We start from the raw sequence: 19,525 nt of genomic DNA on the forward strand, positions 1-19,525 counted from the left end.
ATTTGTAATATAACTTGCCCTGCCGACATTATGAATCTGCCAGTCTTCACTCTTAGAACGAGAGATCCTTGACGTATATAGTGTCACAGTAATTTTTTTCCCTCCCAGTAACCTTATCTATATACACATCGGGGCTTGTTAGGCACTGACTGGTAAACTGTCAGGTACGTTTCCCATCAGTGTTACGTAATACACGCACAGTGTTCTATCCTGGTTTTGTTAGTGACGCAGAAATCACACAAGTAGTGTTTCTTTTTTTTTCTTTTTCTTTTTTTTTTGTCTGTAGGAGAGACGGGGGCGGGTCTTACTGCCCGGAGGATTGCAGGTACAAGAAAGATCAAAGAACAGAAAGTGGTGAGGATAGAAATGGCTGAGACAAGAAAAATTTGTTAGTGGGAAAAAGAAGGAGGAGAACAAGAAGAGGAGGAGAAGGTGCTGGTGGTGGTGGAGGAGGAGGAGGAGGAGGAGGAGGAGGAGGAGGAGGAGGAGGAGGAGGAGGAGGAGGGGGGAGGAGGAGGAGGAGGGGAAGAAGAAGAAGAAGAAGAAGAAGAAGAAGAAGAAGAAGAAGAAGAAGAAGAAGAGAAGAAGAAAGAAGAAGAAGAAGAAGAAGAAGAAGAAGAAGAAGAAGAAGAAGAAGAAGAGGAGGAGGAGGAGGAGGAGGAGAGAGCAAGAGGAGGAGAAGAAGAGGAAAGAATGCTTCTGGTTAGTGCTGCTACAATGCCATTATTAGCGTTTAATGAGGACAGTTGTCAGAGGAGGTACGGTGAGGTAGGAGACATTTACAAGGATGTGAACATAGGAACCAATCGGGATAGGTTTCAGTAGCCATGGCACGTAAGGCCTGGAGGTGACGGAGAGGGACAGGGTGTTGTGAGTGCAGCTAGGACTTGTCTGTGGCGATGGTTCACGCTTTCCTTCACGTCACTAAAAATCAATTCAATTTTTGGCTGGTAAATTTCTTTTTGTTTTATGTAAGGTCCATCACTCCGCGTTTTCTGACCTTCTTCCTTCTCTTGTGTACTGGGTACATCCTGATGCACACTCCCCCTTTCTCCCTGCCACCCACCCATGAGTCCCCATTCATCCATGATGTCCCGAACTAGCCACGTGATGCCACCCACCCATATGTCCCCATTCATCCATGCGTCCCCCACTCATCCATGTGTCCCCACTCATCCTTGTGTCCCGCCACTCATCCATGTGTCCCCATTCATCCATATGTCCCCCACTCATCCATGTGTCCCCCTCCACGTGTTCCCCACTCACCCATGTGTCCCCCACTCACCCATGTGTCCCAACCCACCCATGTATCTTCACCTCCCTATTTCCGGTCTGGTCTCAAGACGTCCGCCACTCCCCTGGCAAGTGTCTGTGTGTATCACGCTAACATATGACCCTGGCTACCTTTCTTACAACCCCCCAACCCCACCACTCTCCCTCCCCCTTCTCTCTCTCTCTCTCTCTCTCTCTCTCTCTCTCTCTCTCTCTCTCTCTCTCTCTCTCTCTCTCTCCCCATATGTACACACACAAAAGGATAAATTCATCCCACATACCACCACCACCACCACCGCCGTCCACACACGTACACCACACACCACACCACACCCCCGCCTCCATTACTCACCACTCCCTCTCCCCATATGATCATTAATCTTTCCGTCCCTCCCCTCCTCCTTCTCCCTCTCTCTCCCTCCATCTATCTATCTATCTCTGTCTCTCTCCATCCTGACTCCGTCCCAACATCACTATGTGTAAGAACTCCTATCATGTTAACTACATACCTACTACATATTTTCAATTCTCATTTTCTTCTTAAATTCTAATTTGATCAATCCTATGTATGCTTTGTCTGTCCCTTCTACCTCTCATTCTTACATCATGTGTCCCTCATACCTCATAATCGACTCATTAAACTGTGAGAGTTCCACTTACATCATGTGTCCCTCATACCTCATATATGTCTCATTAAACTGTAAGAGTTCCATTTACATCATGTGTCCCTCATACCTCATATTCGTCTCATTAAACTGTGAGAGTTCCACTTACATCATGTGTCCCTCATACCTCATATTCCTCTCATTAAACTGTGAGAGTTCCACTTACATCATGTGTCCCTCATACCTCATATTCCTCTCATTAAACTGTGAGAGTTCCACTTACATCATGTGTCCCTCATACCTCATATTCGACTCATTAAACTGTAAGAGTTCCACTTACATCATGTGTCCCTCATACCTCATATTCCTCTCATTAAACTGTGAGAGTTCCACTTACATCATGTGTCCCTCATACCTCATATTCCTCTCATTAAACTGTGAGAGTTCCACTTACATCATGTGTCCCTCATACCTCATATTCCTCTCATTAAACTGTGAGAGTTCCACTTACATCATGTGTCCCTCATACCTCATATTCGTCTCATTAAACTGTAAGAGTTCCACTTACATCATGTGTCCCTCATACCTCATATTCGTCTCATTAAACTGTAAGAGTTCCACTTACATCATGTGTCCCTCATACCTCATATTCGACTCATTAAACTGTAAGAGTTCCACTTACATCATGTGTCCCTCATACCTCATATTCGACTCATTAAACTGTAAGAGTTCCACTTACATCATGTGTCCCTCATACCTCATATTCCTCTCATTAAACTGTAAGAGTTCCACTTACATCATGTGTCCCTCATACCTCATATTCCTCTCATTAAACTGTAAGAGTTCCACTTACATTAAGTGTTCCTCACACCTCATATTCGACTCTTTGAACTGTGAGAGTTCCGCTCATACTTGAAATGTATGAGGATCCTTCTTCGTTTTAGAACCGCCGATAATGATTCCGGGTCTTGCATTGTCATCAATCTTTATTTCAGGCTCATGTCTCAGTTCCGATCATTCAATTACCTTATGATCGACTGATTACCTATGATTATATCCAGTTTATAAAGTAATCGTTCATTGTTACTGCTTTCTCTCTCTTGTGTTAGTGACACTAGCGTCATATTTACGGGTTGCGTAACTTAGGATCATGATATCCAGGTCGTGTTAACCAGACATCATATCTCACGGTCGCGTCAAAGGAACTCGAACCCACACTTCCGTTCTCTTACACATTCACAGCTTGGTATATCTAAATAGCACGCGGGGTTACCACTTCATATCACACACACACACACACACATACATATATATATATATATATATATATATATATATATATATATATACATTGGAAAGGATCATATATATATATATATATATATATATATATATATATATATATATATATATATATATATACACACATATATCATTTTTCTATTTCTATTCATTATACTTTGTCGCTTTCTCCCGTGTTAGCGAGGTAGCGCAAGGAAACAGACGAAAGACTTGCCCAACCCACCCACATACACATGTATATACATACACGCCCACACACATACCTATACATTTCAATGTATACATACATATATATACAAAGACAAATACACGTGTACATATTCATACTTGCTGCCCTCAGCCATTCCCGTTGCTAACCCGCCACACATAAAATGGCACCCCCCTCCCCCCGCACGTTCGCGAGGTAGCGCTAGGAAAAGACAACAGAAGCCACATTCGTTCACACTTAGTCTCTAGCTGTCATGTGTAATACACCGAAACCACAGTTCCCTTTCCACATCTAGGCCCCACAAAACTTTTCATAATTTACCCAAGACACTTCACATGCCCTGGTTCAATCAACTGACGGCACGTCGACCCCGGTATACCACATCGTCCCATGAAAAGTAGTCCCCATACTGAAGTTTTCAAGCAAATTCTAAATCCTCAAAAAAATACCAAAAATTGCAGGTAATAGTTCAGGGTATCTTTTAGCCTAAAAAACTTTTATTCTCGGAACTGTAATATATCTTAATGGAACGCTTTTCTAACGGAAATGATTACCGAAAATGTTCTATAATGCTTCAACTAGCCGATATATACCAGAGAAATGAGGAACGAATGCTAAAAAAAAAAAAATAAAATGATAAAATGTAACCATTAACCATAGGCCTAAAAGACCCCTAAATGAAATTTCAACCCAAGATTCGTATTCACCAGGAAATATAGTCCTCATACTGAAGTTTTCAAGCAAATCTAAAATCCTTCGGAAAATACCAAAAATTGCAGGTAATACTCCAGGGTATTTTTTGGCCTAAAAAACTTTTTCTCTCGAGACTGTTATATAACATGACTAAGCGCTTCTATAATTGAAATAATTTCGGAAAATGTTCTATAATGCTTCACCTAATGGATATATACCCGATAAATAAGGAACAAATGATAGGAAAAATTATCGTAAAGTGTAACCATTAATCATAGGTCTTAAAGACACCTGAATTAAATTTCAACCAAAGATTCGTATTCAAAATGAAAAATAGTCCTAATTCTGAAATTTTCAAGAAAATTTATAATCCTCCCAAAAATATCGAAAATTGCAGGTAATAGTCCAGGGTATTTTTTAGCGTAAAAAACTTTTTCTCTCGAAACTGTAATATGACACAATGGAACGCTTCCCTAACTGAAATAATTACCGAAAATTTTCTATAATTCTTCATTTAACCGATACATACCTAATGAATAAGGAACGAATATTATAAAAAAGATCATAAACTATAGCAATCAATTATAGGCCTGAAAGATTCCTGAATTAAATTTCAACCCATAATTCGTATTCAATATGGAAAATAGTTTTAATTCTGAAGTTTTCAAGAAAATTTATAATCCTCCGAAAAATACCAAAAATTGTAGGTAATGGTTCAGGGTATTTTTTAGCGTAAAATTTTTTTTCTCTCGAAACTGCAATATAAAATGATGGAACGCTTCTCTAATTGAAATCATTTCTGAAATTGCTCTATAATTCTTCACCTAAACGATATCTACCCGATAAATGAGGAAATCATACCCGATAAAAGAAGAAATCATAAAATGTAACCATTTATCATAGGCCTGAAAGCCTCCTCAATTAAATTTCATTCCAAGATTCGTATTCACCATTGAGAATAGTCCTCATACTGAAGTTTTCAAGCAAATTCTAATTCCTCAAAAAATACCAAAAATTGCAGGTAATAGTCCAGGATATTTTTTGGCCTAAAATTTTTTTTTTTTTGAAACTGTCATATAACATATCCTAACGCTTCTCTAAGTGAAAGAACTTCGGAAAATGATCCAAAATGCTTCACCTAATACATATATACCCGATAAATAAGGAACGAATGATAGGAAAAATTACCTTAAAGTTTAACCCTTAATTATAGATCTTAAATAAACATGAATTAGATTTTAACCCAAGATTCGTATTCGAAATGAAAAATAGTCCTAATTCTGAAGTTTACAAGAAAATTCATAATCCTCCGAAAAATACCAAAAATTGCAGGTAATAGTCCAGGGTATTTTTTGGCCTAAAAATTTTTTTCTCTCGAAACTGTTATATAACATAATCGAACGCTTCTCTATGTAATATAATTTCGGAAAATGTTCCATAATGCTTCACCTAATAGATATGTATCGGATAAATAAAGACCGAATGACAAGAATAATGATCTTAAAGTATAACCATTAATCATAGGTCTTAAAGACACCTGAAATAAATTTCAACACAAGATTCGTATTCAAAATAAAAAAGTTCTAATTCTGAGGTTTTCAAGAAAATTTATAATTCTCCGAAAAATACCAAAAATTGCAATAGTTCAGGGTATTTTTTAGCCTAATATTTTTTTCTCTCGAAACTGTAATATAACATGTTGGAACGCTTCTCTAATTGAAATAATTTCTGAAAATGCTCTATAATTCTTCACCTAAACGATATATACCCGATAAATGAGGAATGAATGAAAAAGAAATCATAAACTGTAACCATTTTTGATAGGCCTGAAAGCCTCCTGAAATAAATTTCATTCCAAGATTCGTATTCACCATTGAAAATAGTCCTTATATTGAAGTTTTCAAGCAAATTCTAAATCATCAAAAAAATACCAAAAATTGCAGGTAAAAGTTCAGGGTATTTTTTGGCCCAAGAAACTTTTATTCTCGAAACTGTAATATATCTTAATGACACGCTTTTCTAACGGAAATGATTACCGAAAGTTTTCTATAATGCTTCACCTAACCGATATATACCAGACAAATGAGGAACGAATGCTAAAAAAAAAAAAAAAAACCATAAAATGTAACCATCAACCATAGGCCTAAAAGACCTCTGAATTAAATTTCGAACCAAGATTCGTATTCACCATGAAAAATAGTCCTCATACTGAAGCTTTCAAGCAAATCTAATATCCTTCGGAAAATACCAAAATTGCAGGTAATAGTCCAGGGCATTTTTTGGCCTAAAAAAATTTTTCTCTCGAAACTGTTATATAACATGACTGAGCGCTTCTATAATTGAAATAATTTCGGAAAATGTTGTATAATGCTTCACCTAATGGATATATACCCGATAAATAAGGAACAAATGATAGGAAAAATGATCGTAAAGTGTAACCATTAATCATAGGTCTTAAAGACACCTGAATTAAATTTCAACCAGAGATTCGTATTCAAAATGAAAAATAGTCCTAATTCTGAAATTTTCAAGAAAATTTATAATCCTCCGAAAAATATCAAAAATTGCAGGGTATTTTTTAGCGTAAAAAACTTTTTCTCTCGAAGCTGTAATATGACACAATGGAACGCTTCCCTAACTGAAATAATTACCGAAAATTTTCTATAATTCTTCACTTAACCGATATATACCTGATGAATAAGGAACGAATATTAAAAAAAAAGATCATAAACGATAGCAATCAATTATAGGCCTGAAAGATTCCTGAATTAAATTTCAACCCATAATTCGTATTCAATATGGAAAATAGTTCTAATTCTGAAGTTTTCAAGAAAATTTATAATCCTCCGAAAAATACCAAAAATTGTAGGTAATAGTTCAGGGTATTTTTTAGCCTAAAAATTTTTTTCTCTCGAAACTGCAATATAACATGATGGAACGCTTCTCTAATTGATATAATTTCTCAAAATGCTCTATGATTCTTCACCTAAACGTTATATACCCGATAAATGAGGAATTAATGAAAAAGAAGAAATCATAAAATGTAACCATTTATCATAGACCTGAAAGCTTCCTGAATTTAATTTCAATCCAAGATTCGTATTCACCATTGAAAATAGTCCTTATACTGAAGTTTTCAAGCAAATTCTAAATCCTCAAAAAAATACCAAAAATTGCAGGTAATAGTTCAGGGTATTTTTTGGCCTAAAAAACTTTTATTCTCGAAATTGTAATATATCTTAATGGAACGCTTTTCTAACGAAAATGATTACCGAAAATGTTCTATAATGCTTCACCTAACCGATATATACCAGACAGATGAGGAACGAATGCTAAAAAAATAAAATAATAAAATGTAACCATTAACCATAGGCCTAAAAGACCCCTAAATGAAATTTCAACCCAAGATTCGTATTCACCAGGAAAAATAGTCCTCATACTGAAGTTTTCAAGCAAATCTAAAATCCTTCGGAAAATACAAAAAATTGCAGGTAATACTCCAGGGTATTTTTTGGCCTAAAAAACTTTTTCTCTCGAGACTGTTATATAACATGACTAAGCGCTTCTATAATTGAAATAATTTCGGAAAATGTTCTATAATGCTTCACCTAATGGATATATACCCGATAAATAAGGACCAAATGATAGGAAAAATGATCGCAAAGTGTAACCATTAATCATAGGTCTTAAAGACACCTGAATTAAATTTCAACCAAAGATTCGTATTCAAAATGAAAAATAGTCCTAATTCTGAAATTTTCAAGAAAATTTATAACCCTCCCAAAAATATCGAAAATTGCAGTCCAGGGTATTTTTTAGCGTAAAAAACTTTTTCTCTCGAAACTGTAATATGACACAATGGAACGCTTCCCTAACTGAAATAATTACCGAAAATTTTTATAATTCTTCATTAACCGATACATACCTAATGAATTAAGGAACGAATATTATAAAAAAGATCATAACTATAGCATCAATTATAGGCCTGAAAGATTCTGAATTAAATTTCAACCCATAATTCGTATTCAATATGGAAAATCGTTTTAATTCTGAAGTTTTCAAGAAAATTTATAATCCTCCGAAAAATACCAAAAATTGTAGGTAATGGTTCAGGGTATTTTTTAGCGTAAAATTTTTTTTCTCTCGAAACTGCAATATAAAATGATGGAACGCTTCTCTAATTGAAATCATTTGAATTGCCCCCCCCCCCCCCCCCCCCCCCCCCCCCCCCCCCCCCCCCCCCCCCCCCCCCCCCCCCCCCCCCCCCCCCCCCCCCCCCCCCCCCCCCCCCCCCCCCCCCCCCCCCCCCCCCCCCCCCCCCCCCCCCCCCCCCCCCCCCCCCCCCCCCCCCCCCCCCCCCCCCCCCCCCCCCCCCCCCCCCCCCCCCCCCCCCCCCCCCCCCCAAAAAAAAAAAAAAAAAAAAAAAAAAAAAAAAAAAAAAAAAAAAAAAAAAAAAAAAAAAAAAAAAAAAAAAAAAAAAAAAAAAAAAAAAAAAAAAAAAAAAAAAAAAAAAAAAAAAAAAAAAAAAAAAAAAAAAAAAAAAAAAAAAAAAAAAAAAAAAAAAAAAAAAAAAAAAAAAAAAAAAAAAAAAAAAAAAAAAAAAAAAAAAAAAAAAAAAAAAAAAAAAAAAAAAAAAAAAAAAAAAAAAAAAAAAAAAAAAAAAAAAAAAAAAAAAAAAAAAAAAAAAAAAAAAAAAAAAAAAAAAAAAAAAAAAAAAAAAAAAAAAAAAAAAAAAAAAAAAAAAAAAAAAAAAAAAAAAAAAAAAAAAAAAAAAAAAAAAAAAAAAAAAAAAAAAAAAAAAAAAAAAAAAAAAAAAAAAAAAAAAAAAAAAAAAAAAAAAAAAAAAAAAATAATAAAATGTAACCATTAACCATAGGCCTAAAAGACCCCTAAATTAAATTTCAACCCAAGATTCGTATTCACCATGAAAAATAGTCCTCATACTGAAGTTTTCAAGCAAATCTAAAATCCCTCCGAAAATACCAAATATTGCAGGCAATAGTCCAGGGTATTTTTTGGCCTAAAAAACTTTTTCTCTCGAAACTGTTATATAACATGACTGAGCGCTTCTATAATTGAAATAATTTCGGAAAATGTTCTGTAATGCTTCACCTAATGGATATATACCCGATAAATAAGGACCAAATTATAGGAAAAATTCTCGTAAAGTGTAACCATTAATCATAGGTCTTAAAGACACCTGAATTAAATTTCAACTAGAGATTCGTATTCAAAATGAAAAATAGTCCTAATTCTGAAATTTTCAAGAAAATTTATAATCTTCCGAAAAATATCAAAAATTGCAGGGTATTTTTTAGCGTAAAATTTTTTTTCTCTCGAAACTGTAATATGACACAATGGAACGCTTCCCTAACTGAAATAATTACCGAAAATTTTCTATAATTCTTCACTTAACCGATATATACCTGATGAATAAGGAACGAATATTAAAAAAAAGATCATAAACTATAGCAATCAATTATAGGCCTGAAAGATTCCTGAATTAAATTCAACCCATAATTCGTATTCAATATGGAAAATAGTTCTAATTCTGAAGTTTTCAAGAAAATTTATAATCCTCCGAAAAATACCAAAAATTGTAGGTAATAGTTCAGGGTATTTTTTAGCCTAAAATTTTTTTCTCTCGAAACTGCAATATAACATGATGGAACGCTTCTCTAATTGAAATAATTTCTGAAAATGCTCTATAATTCTTCACCTAAACGATATATACCCGATAAATGAGGAATGAATGAAAAAGAAGAAATCATAAAATGTAACCATTTATCATAGGCCTGAAAGCCTCCTGAATTAAATTTCAATCCAAGATTCGTATTCACCATTGAAAATAGTCCTTATACTGAAGTTTTCAAGCAAATTCTAAATCCTCAAAAAAATACCAAAAATTGCAGGTAATAGTCCAGGGTATTTTTTGGCCTAAAAAACTTTTATTCTTCGAAATTGTAATATATCTTAATGAACGCTTTCTAACTGAGAATGAATACCGAAAATGCTCTATGATTCTTCACCTAAACGATATATACCATACAATGAGGAACGAATGCTAAAAAGAAGAAATAATAAAATGTAACCATTTAACCATAGGCCTAAAAGACCTCCTGAATTAAATTTCAATCCAAGATTCGTATTCACCACTGAAAAATAGTCCTCATACTGAAGTTTTCAAGAAAATCTAAATCCTCGAAAAATACAAAAATTGCAGATAATAGTCCAGGGTATTTTTTGGCCTAAAAAACTTTTTCTCTCGAACTGTTATATAACATGACCTAACGCTTCTATAAGTGAAAGAACTTCGGAAAATGATCCAAAATGCTTCACCTAATGACATATACCCGATGAAATAGGACAGAATGATAGGAAAAATTACTCTCAAAGTGTAACCATTGATTCATAGGTCTTAAATAAACCTGAATTAAATTTTTACCCAAGATTCGTTTTCGAAATGAAAAATTGTCCTAATTCTGAAATTTACAAGAAAATTCATAATCCTCCGAAAAATACCAAAAATTGCAGGTAATAGTCCAGGGTATTTTTTGGCCTAAAAAAAAATTTCTCTCGAAACTGTTGTATAACATAATCGAACGCTTCTTTATGTGACATAATTTCGGAAAATCTTCCATAATGCTTCACCTAATAGATATGTATCGGATAAATAAGGACCGAATGAAAGGAAAAATGATCTTAAAGTATAACCATTAATTATAGGTCTTAAAGACACCTGAAATAAATTTCAACACAAGATTCGTATTCAAAATAAAAAATAGTCCTAATTCTGAAGTTTTCAAGGAAATTTATAATTCTCCGAAAAATACCAAAAATTGCAGGTAATAGTCCAGGGTATTTTTTAGCTTAAAAAACTTTTTCTCTCATAACTGTAATATAACATGATGGAACGCTTCACTGATTGAAATAATTTCTGAAAATGCTCTATAATGCTTCACCTAAACGATATATACCCGATAAATGAGGAATGTATGATAAAAAGAGATCATAAAATGTAACCATTTATCATAGGCCTGAAAGCCTCCTGAATTAAATTTCAATCCAAGATTCGTATTCACCATTGAAAATAGTCCTTATACTGAAGTTTTCAAGCAAATTCTAAATCCTCAAAAAAATACCAAAAATTGCAGATAATAGTCCAGGGTATTTTTTGGCCTAAAATTTTTTTTCTCTCGAAACTGTTATATAACATAACCTAACGCTTCTCTAAGTGAAAGAACTTCGGAAAATGATCCAAAATGCTTCACCTAATACATATATACCCGATGAATTAGGAACGAATGATAGGAAAAATTACCTTAAAGTTTAACCATTAATTATAGGTCTTAAATAAACCTGAATTAAATTCTCACCCAAGATTCGAATTCGAAATGGAAAATAGTCCTAATTCTGAAGTTTACAAGAAAATTCATAATCCTCCGAAAAATACCAAAAATTGCAGGTAATAGTCCAGGGTATTTTTTGGCCTAAAAATTTTTTCTCTCGAAACTGTTATATAACATAATCGAACGCTTCTCTATGTGATATAATTTCGGAAAATGTTCCATAATGCTTCACCTAATAGATATGTATCGGATAAATAAAGACCGAATGACAAGAATAATGATCTTAAAGTATAACCATTAATCATAGGTCTTAAAGACACCTGAAATAAATTTCAACACAAGATTCGTATTCAAAATAAAAAAGTTCTAATTCTGAGGTTTTCAAGAAAATTTATAATTCTCCGAAAAATACCAAAAATTGCAATAGTTCAGGGTATTTTTTAGCCTAATATTTTTTTTCTCTCGAAACTGTAATATAACATGTTGGAACACTTCTCTAATTGAAATAATTTCTGAAAATGCTCTATAGTTCTTCACCTAAACGATATATACCCGATAAATGAGGAATGAATGAAAAAGAAATCATAAACTGTAACCATTTTTGATAGGCCTGAAAGCCTCCTGAAATAAATTTCATTCCAAGATTCGTATTCACCATTGAAAATAGTCCTTATATTGAAGTTTTCAAGCAAATTCTAAATCATCAAAAAAATACCAAAAATTGCAGGTAATAGTTCAGGGTATTTTTTGGCCCAAGAAACTTTTATTCTCGAAACTGTAATATATCTTAATGACACGCTTTTCTAACGGAAATGATTACCGAAAGTTTTCTATAATGCTTCACCTAACCGATATATACCAGACAAATGAGGAACGAATGCTAAAAAAAAAAAAAAAAATCAAAAAATGTAACCATCAACCATAGGCCTAAAAGACCTCTGAATTAAATTTCGAACCAAGATTCGTATTCACCATGAAAAATAGTCCTCATACTGAAGTTTTCAAGCAAATCTAAAATCCTTCGGAAAATACCAAAAATTGCAGGTAATAGTCCAGGGTATTTTTTGGCCTAAAAAAATTTTTCTCTCGAAACTGTTGTATAACATAATCGAACGCTTCTTTATGTGATATAATTTCGGAAAATCTTCCATAATGCTTCACCTAATAGATATGTATCGGATAAATAAGGACCGAATGAAAAGAAAAATGATCTTAAAGTATAACCATTAATTATAGGTCTTAAAGACACCTGAAATAAATTTCAACACAAGATTCGTATTCAAAATAAAAAATAGTCCTAATTCTGAAGTTTTCAAGGAAATTTATAATTCTCCGAAAAATACCAAAAATTGCAGGTATTTTTTGGCCTAAAAAACTTTTTCTCTCGAAACTGTTATATAACATGATCGAACGCTTCTCTGAGTGATATAATTTTGGAAATTGTTCTATAATGCTTCACCTAATAGATATGTATCGGATAAATAAGGACCGAATGACAAGAAAAATGATCTTAAAGAATAACCATTAATTATAGGTCTTAAAGACACCTGAAATAAATTTCGAACCAAGATTCGTATTCACCAGGAAAAATAGTCCTCATACTGAAGTTTTCAAGCAAATCTAAAATCCTTCGAAAAATACCAAAAATTGTAGGTAATAGTTCAGGGTATTTTTTAGCCTAAAAATTTTTTTCTCTCGAAACTACAATATAACATGATCGAACGCTTCTCTAATTGAAATAATTTCTCAAAATGCTCTATGATTCTTCACCTAAACGATATATACCCGATAAATGAGGAATTAATGAAAAAGAAGAAATCATAAAATGTAACCATTTATCATAGGCCTGAAAGCCTCCTGAATTTAATTTCAATCCAAGATTCGTATTCACCATTGAAAATAGTCCTTATACTGAAGTTTTCAAGCAAATTCTAAATCCTCAAAAAAATACCAAAAATTGCAGGTAATAGTCCAGGGTATTTTTTGGCCTAAAAAACTTTTTCTCTCGAAACTGTAATATAACATAACCTGAACGCTTCTCTAACGTGAAATGAACTACCGAAAATGATCAAAATGCTTCACCTAATACATATATACCAGATGAATTAGGAACGAATGATAGGAAAAATTACCTTAAAGTTTAACCATTGATTATAGGTCTTAAATAAACCTGAATTAAATTTTTACCCAAGATTCGTATTCGAAATGAAAAATTGTCCTAATTCTGAAATTTACAAGAAAATTCATAATCCTCCGAAAAATACCAAAAATTGCAGGTAATAGTCCAGGGTATTTTTTGGCCTAAAAAAATTTTTCTCTCGAAACTGTTGTATAACATAATCGAACGCTTCTTTATGTGAAATAATTTCGGAAAATCTTCCATAATGCTTCACCTAATAGATATGTATCGGATAAATAAGGACCGAATGAAAGGAAAAATGATCTTAAAGTATAACCATTAATTATAGGTCTTAAAGACACCTGAAATAAATTTCAACACAAGATTCGTATTCAAAATGAAAAATAGTCCTAATTCTGAAGTTTTCAAGAAAATTTATAATCCTCCGAAAAATACCAAAAATTGCAGGTAATAGTTCAGGGTATTTTTTAGCCTAAAAAATTTTTTCTCTCGAAACTGTAATATAACATGATGGAACGCTTCTCTAATTGAAATAATTTCTGAAAATGCTCTATAATTCTTCACCTAAACGATATATACCCGATAAATGAGGAATGAATGAAAAAGAAGAAATCATAAAATGTAACCATTTATCATAGGCCTGAAAGCCTCCTGAATTAAATTTCAATCCAAGATTCGTATTCACCATTGAAAATAGTCCTTATACTGAAGTTTTCAAGCAAATTCTAAATCCTCAAAAAAATACCAAAAATTGCAGGTAATAGTCCAGGGTATTTTTTGGCCTAAAAATTTTTTTCTTTTTGAAACTGTCATATAACATAACCTAACGCTTCTCTAAGTGAAAGAACTTCGGAAAATGATCCAAAATGCTTCACCTAATACATATATACCCGATAAATAAGGAACGAATGATAGGAAAAATTACCTTAAAGTTTAACCATTAATTATAGATCTTAAATAAACCTGAATTAGATTTTAACCCAAGATTCGTATTCGAAATGAAAAATAGTCCTAATTCTGAAGTTTACAAGAAAATTCATAATCCTCCGAAAAATACCAAAAATTGCAGGTAATAGTCCAGGGTATTTTTTGGCCTAAAAATTTTTTTCTCTCGAAACTGTTATATAACATAATCGAACGCTTCTCTATGTGATATAATTTCGGAAAATGTTCCATAATGCTTCACCTAATAGATATGTATCGGATAAATAAGGACCGAATGACAAGAAAAATGATCTTAAAGTATAACCATTAATTATAGGTCTTAAAGACACCTGAAATAAATTTCAACACAAGATTCGTATTCAAAATAAAAAATAGTCCTAATTCTGAAGTTTTCAAGAAAATTTATAATTCTCCGAAAAATACCAAAAATTGCAGGTAATAGTTCAGGGTATTTTTTAGCCTAAAAAACTTTTTCTCTCGAAACTGTAATATAACATGATGGAACGCTTCTCTGATTGAAATAATTTCTGAAAATGCTCTATAATGCTTCACCTAAACGATATATACCCGATAAATGAGGAATGTATGATAAAAAAGAGATCATAAAATGTAACCATTTATTATAGGCCTGAGAGCCTCCTGAATTGAATTTCAATCCAAGATTCGTATTCACCATTGAAAATAGTCCTTATGCTGAAGTTTTCAAGCAAATTCTAAATCCTCAAAAAAAATACCAAAAATTGCAGATAATAGTCCAGGGTATTTTTTGGCCTAAAAAAATTTTTCTCTCGAAACTGTTATATAACATAACCTAACGCTTCTCTAAGTGAAAGAACTTCGGAAAATGATCCAAAATGCTTCACCTAATACATATATACCCGATGAATTAGGAACGAATGATAGGAAAAATTACCTTAAAGTTTAACCATTAATTATAGGTCTTAAATAAACCTGAATTAAATTTTAACCCAAGATTCGTATTCGAAATGAAAAATTGTCCTAATTCTGAAGTTTTCAAGCAAATCTAAAATCCTTCCGAAAATACCAAAAATTGCAGGTAATAGTCCAGGGTATTTTTTGGCCTAAAAAACTTTTTCTCTCGAAACTGTTATATAACATGACTGAGCGCTTCTATAATTGAAATAATTTCGGAAAATGTTCTATAATGCTTCACCTAATGGATATATACCCGATAAATAAGGACCAAATTATAGGAAAAATTATCGTAAAGTGTAACCATTAATCATAGGTCTTAAAGACACCTGAATTAAATTTCAACTAGAGATTCGTATTCAAAATGAAAAATAGTCCTAATTCTGAAATTTTCAAGAAAATTTATAATCCTCCGAAAAATATCAAAAATTGCAGGGTATTTTTTAGCGTAAAAAACTTTTTCTCTCGAAACTGTAATATGACACAATGGAACGCTTCCCTAACTGAAATAATTACCGAAAATTTTCTATAATTCTTCACTTAACCGATATATACCTGATGAATAAGGAACGAATATTAAGAAAAATGATCTTAAAGTATAACCATTAATTATAGGTCTTAAAGACACCTGAATTAAATTTCCAACACAAGATTCGTATTCAAAGTGAAAAATAGTCTACATTCTGAAGTTTTCAAGCAAATTTAATATCCTCCGAAAAATACCAAAAATTGTAGGTAATAGTTCAGGGTATTTTTTAGCCTAAAAATCTTTTTCTCTCGAAACTGTAATATAACATGATGGAACGCTTCTCTAATTGAAATAATTTCTGAAAATGCTCTATAATTCTTCACCTAAACGATATATACCCGATTAATGAGGAATGATGGATAAAAGAAGAATCATAAAATGTAACCATTTATCATAGGCCTGAAAGCCTCCTGAATTACATTTCAATCCAAGATTCGTATTCACCATTGAAAATAGTCCTTATACTGAGTTTTCAAGCAAATTCTAAATCCTCAAAAAAATACCAAAAATTGCAGGTAATAGTCCAGGGTATTTTTTGGCCTAAAATTTTTTTTTCTTTTTGAAACTGTCATATAACATATCCTAACGCTTCTCTAAGTGAATGAACTTCGGAAAATGATCCAAAATGCTTCACCTAATAGATATATACCCGATAAATAAGGAACGAATGATAGGAAAAATTACCTTCAAGATTAACCATTAATTATAGGTCTTAAAGACACCTGAATTAACCTTTAACCCAAGATTCCTATTAGAAATGAAAAATAGTCCCAATTCTGAAGTTTACAAGAAAATTCATAATCCTTCGAAAAATACCAAAAACTGCAGGTAATAGTCCAGGGTATTTTTTGGCCTAAAAAATTTTTTTCTCGAAACTGTTATATAACATAATCGAACGCTTCTCTATGTGATATAATTTCGGAAAATCTTCCATAATGCTTCACCTAATAGATATGTATCGGATAAATAAGGACCGAATGACAAGAAAAATGATCTTAAAGTATAACCATTAATTATAGGTCTTAGAGACACCTGACTTAAATTTCAACTCAAGATTCGTATTCAAAATAAAAAATAGTCCTAATTCTGAAGTTTTCAAGAAAATTTATAATTCTCCGAAAAATACCAAAAATTGTAGGTAATAGTTCAGGGTATTTTTTTAGCCTAATATTTTTTTTCTCTCGAAACTGTAATATAACATGATAGAACGCTTCTCTAATTGAAATAATTTCTGAAAATGCTCTATGATTCTTCACCTAAACGATATATACCCAATAAATGAGGAATGAATGAAAAAGAAGAAATCATAAAATGTAACCATTTATCATAGGCCTGAAAGCCTCCTGAATTAAATTTCAATCCAAGATTCATGTTCACCATTGAAAATAGTCCTTATACTGAAGTTTTCAAGCAAATTCTAAATCCTCAAAAAAATACCAAAAATTGCAGATAATAGTCCAGGGTATTTTTTGGCCTAAAAAGATTTTTCTCTCGAAACTGTTATATAACATAACCTAACGCTTCTCTAAGTGAAAGAACTTCGGAAAATGATCCAAAATGCTTCACCTAATACATATATATCCGATGAATTAGGAACGAATGATAGGAAAAATTACCTTAAAGTTTAACCATTAATTATAGGTCTTAAATAAACCTGAATTAAATTTTTACCCAAGATTCGTATTCGAAATGAAAAATTGTCCTAATTCTGAAGTTTACAAGAAAATTCATAATCCGAAAAATACCAAAAATTGCAGGTAATAGTCCAGGGTATTTTTTGGCCTAAAAAATTTTTTCTCTCGAAACTGTTGTATAACATAATCGAACGCTTCTTTATGTGATATAATTTCGGAAAATCTTCCATAATGCTTCACCTAATAGATATGTATCGGATAAATAAGGACCGAATGAAAAGAAAAATGATCTTAAAGTATAACCATTAATTATAGGTCTTAAATAAACCTGAATTAAATTTCAACACAAGATTCGTATTCAAAATAAAAAATTGTCCTAATTCTGAAGTTTACAAGAAAATTCATAATCCTCCGAAAAATACCAAAAATTGCAGGTAATAGTCCAGGGTATTTTTTGGCCTAAAAAATTTTTTCTCTCGAAACTGTTGTATAACATAATCGAACGCTTCTTTATGTGATATAATTTCGGAAAATCTTCCATAATGCTTCACCTAATAGATATGTATCGGATAAATAAGGACCGAATGAAAAGAAAAATGATCTTAAAGTATAACCATTAATTATAGGTCTTAAAGACACCTGAAATAAATTTCAACACAAGATTCGTATTCAAAATAAAAAATAGTCCTAATTCTGAAGTTTTCAAGGAAATTTATAATTCTCCGAAAAATACCAAAAATTGCAGGTAATAGTCCAGGGTATTTTTTAGCTTAAAAAACTTTTTCTCTCATAATTGTAATATAACATGAAGGAACGCTTCACTGATTGAAATAATTTCTGAAAATGCTCTATAATGCTTCACCTAAACGATATATACCCGATAAATGAGGAATGTATGATAAAAAAGAGATCATAAAATGTAACCATTTATTATAGGCCTGAAAGCCTCCTGAATTGAATTTCAATCCAAGCTTCGTATTCACCATTGAAAATAGTCCTTATACTGAAGTTTTCAAGCAAATTCTAAATCCTCAAAAAAATACCAAAAATTGCAGATAATAGTCCAGGGTATTTTTTGGCCTAAAAAGATTTTTCTCTCGAAACTGTTATATAACATAACCTAACGCTTCTCTAAGTGAAAGAACTTCGGAAAATGATCCAAAATGCTTCACCTAATACATATATACCCGATGAATTAGGAACGAATGATAGGAAAAATTACCTTAAAGTTTAACCATTAATTATAGGTCTTAAATAAACCTGAATTAAATTTTAACCCAAGATTCGTATTCGAAATGAAAAATTGTCCTAATTCTGAAATTTACAAGAAAATTCATAATCCTCCGAAAAATACCAAAAATTGCAGGTAATAGTCCAGGGTATTTTTTGGCCTAAAAAATTTTTTCTCTCGAAACTGTTGTATAACATAATCGAACGCTTCTTTATGTGATATAATTTCGGAAAATCTTCCATAATGCTTCACCTAATAGATATGTATCGGATAAATAAGGACCGAATGAAAAGAAAAATGATCTTAAAGTATAACCATTAATTATAGGTCTTAAAGACACCTGAAATAAATTTCAACACAAGATTCGTATTCAAAATAAAAAATAGTCCTAATTCTGAAGTTTTCAAGAAAATTTATAATTCTCCGAAAAATACCAAAAATTGCAGGTAATAGTTCAGGGTATTTTTTTAGCCTAAAAATTTTTTTCTCTCGAAACTGTAATATAACATGATAGAACGCTTCTCTAATTGAAATAATTTCTGAAAATGCTCTATAATTCTTCACCTAAACGATATATACCCGATAAATGAGGAATGAATGAAAAAGAAGAATCATAAAATGTAACCATTTATCATAGGCCTGAAAGCCTCCTGAATTAAATTTCAATCCAAGATTCATGTTCAC

Source organism: Panulirus ornatus, chromosome 8, assembly GCF_036320965.1.
Source record: "Panulirus ornatus isolate Po-2019 chromosome 8, ASM3632096v1, whole genome shotgun sequence".
In the NCBI taxonomy this organism is placed as follows: Eukaryota; Metazoa; Arthropoda; class Malacostraca; order Decapoda; family Palinuridae; genus Panulirus; species Panulirus ornatus.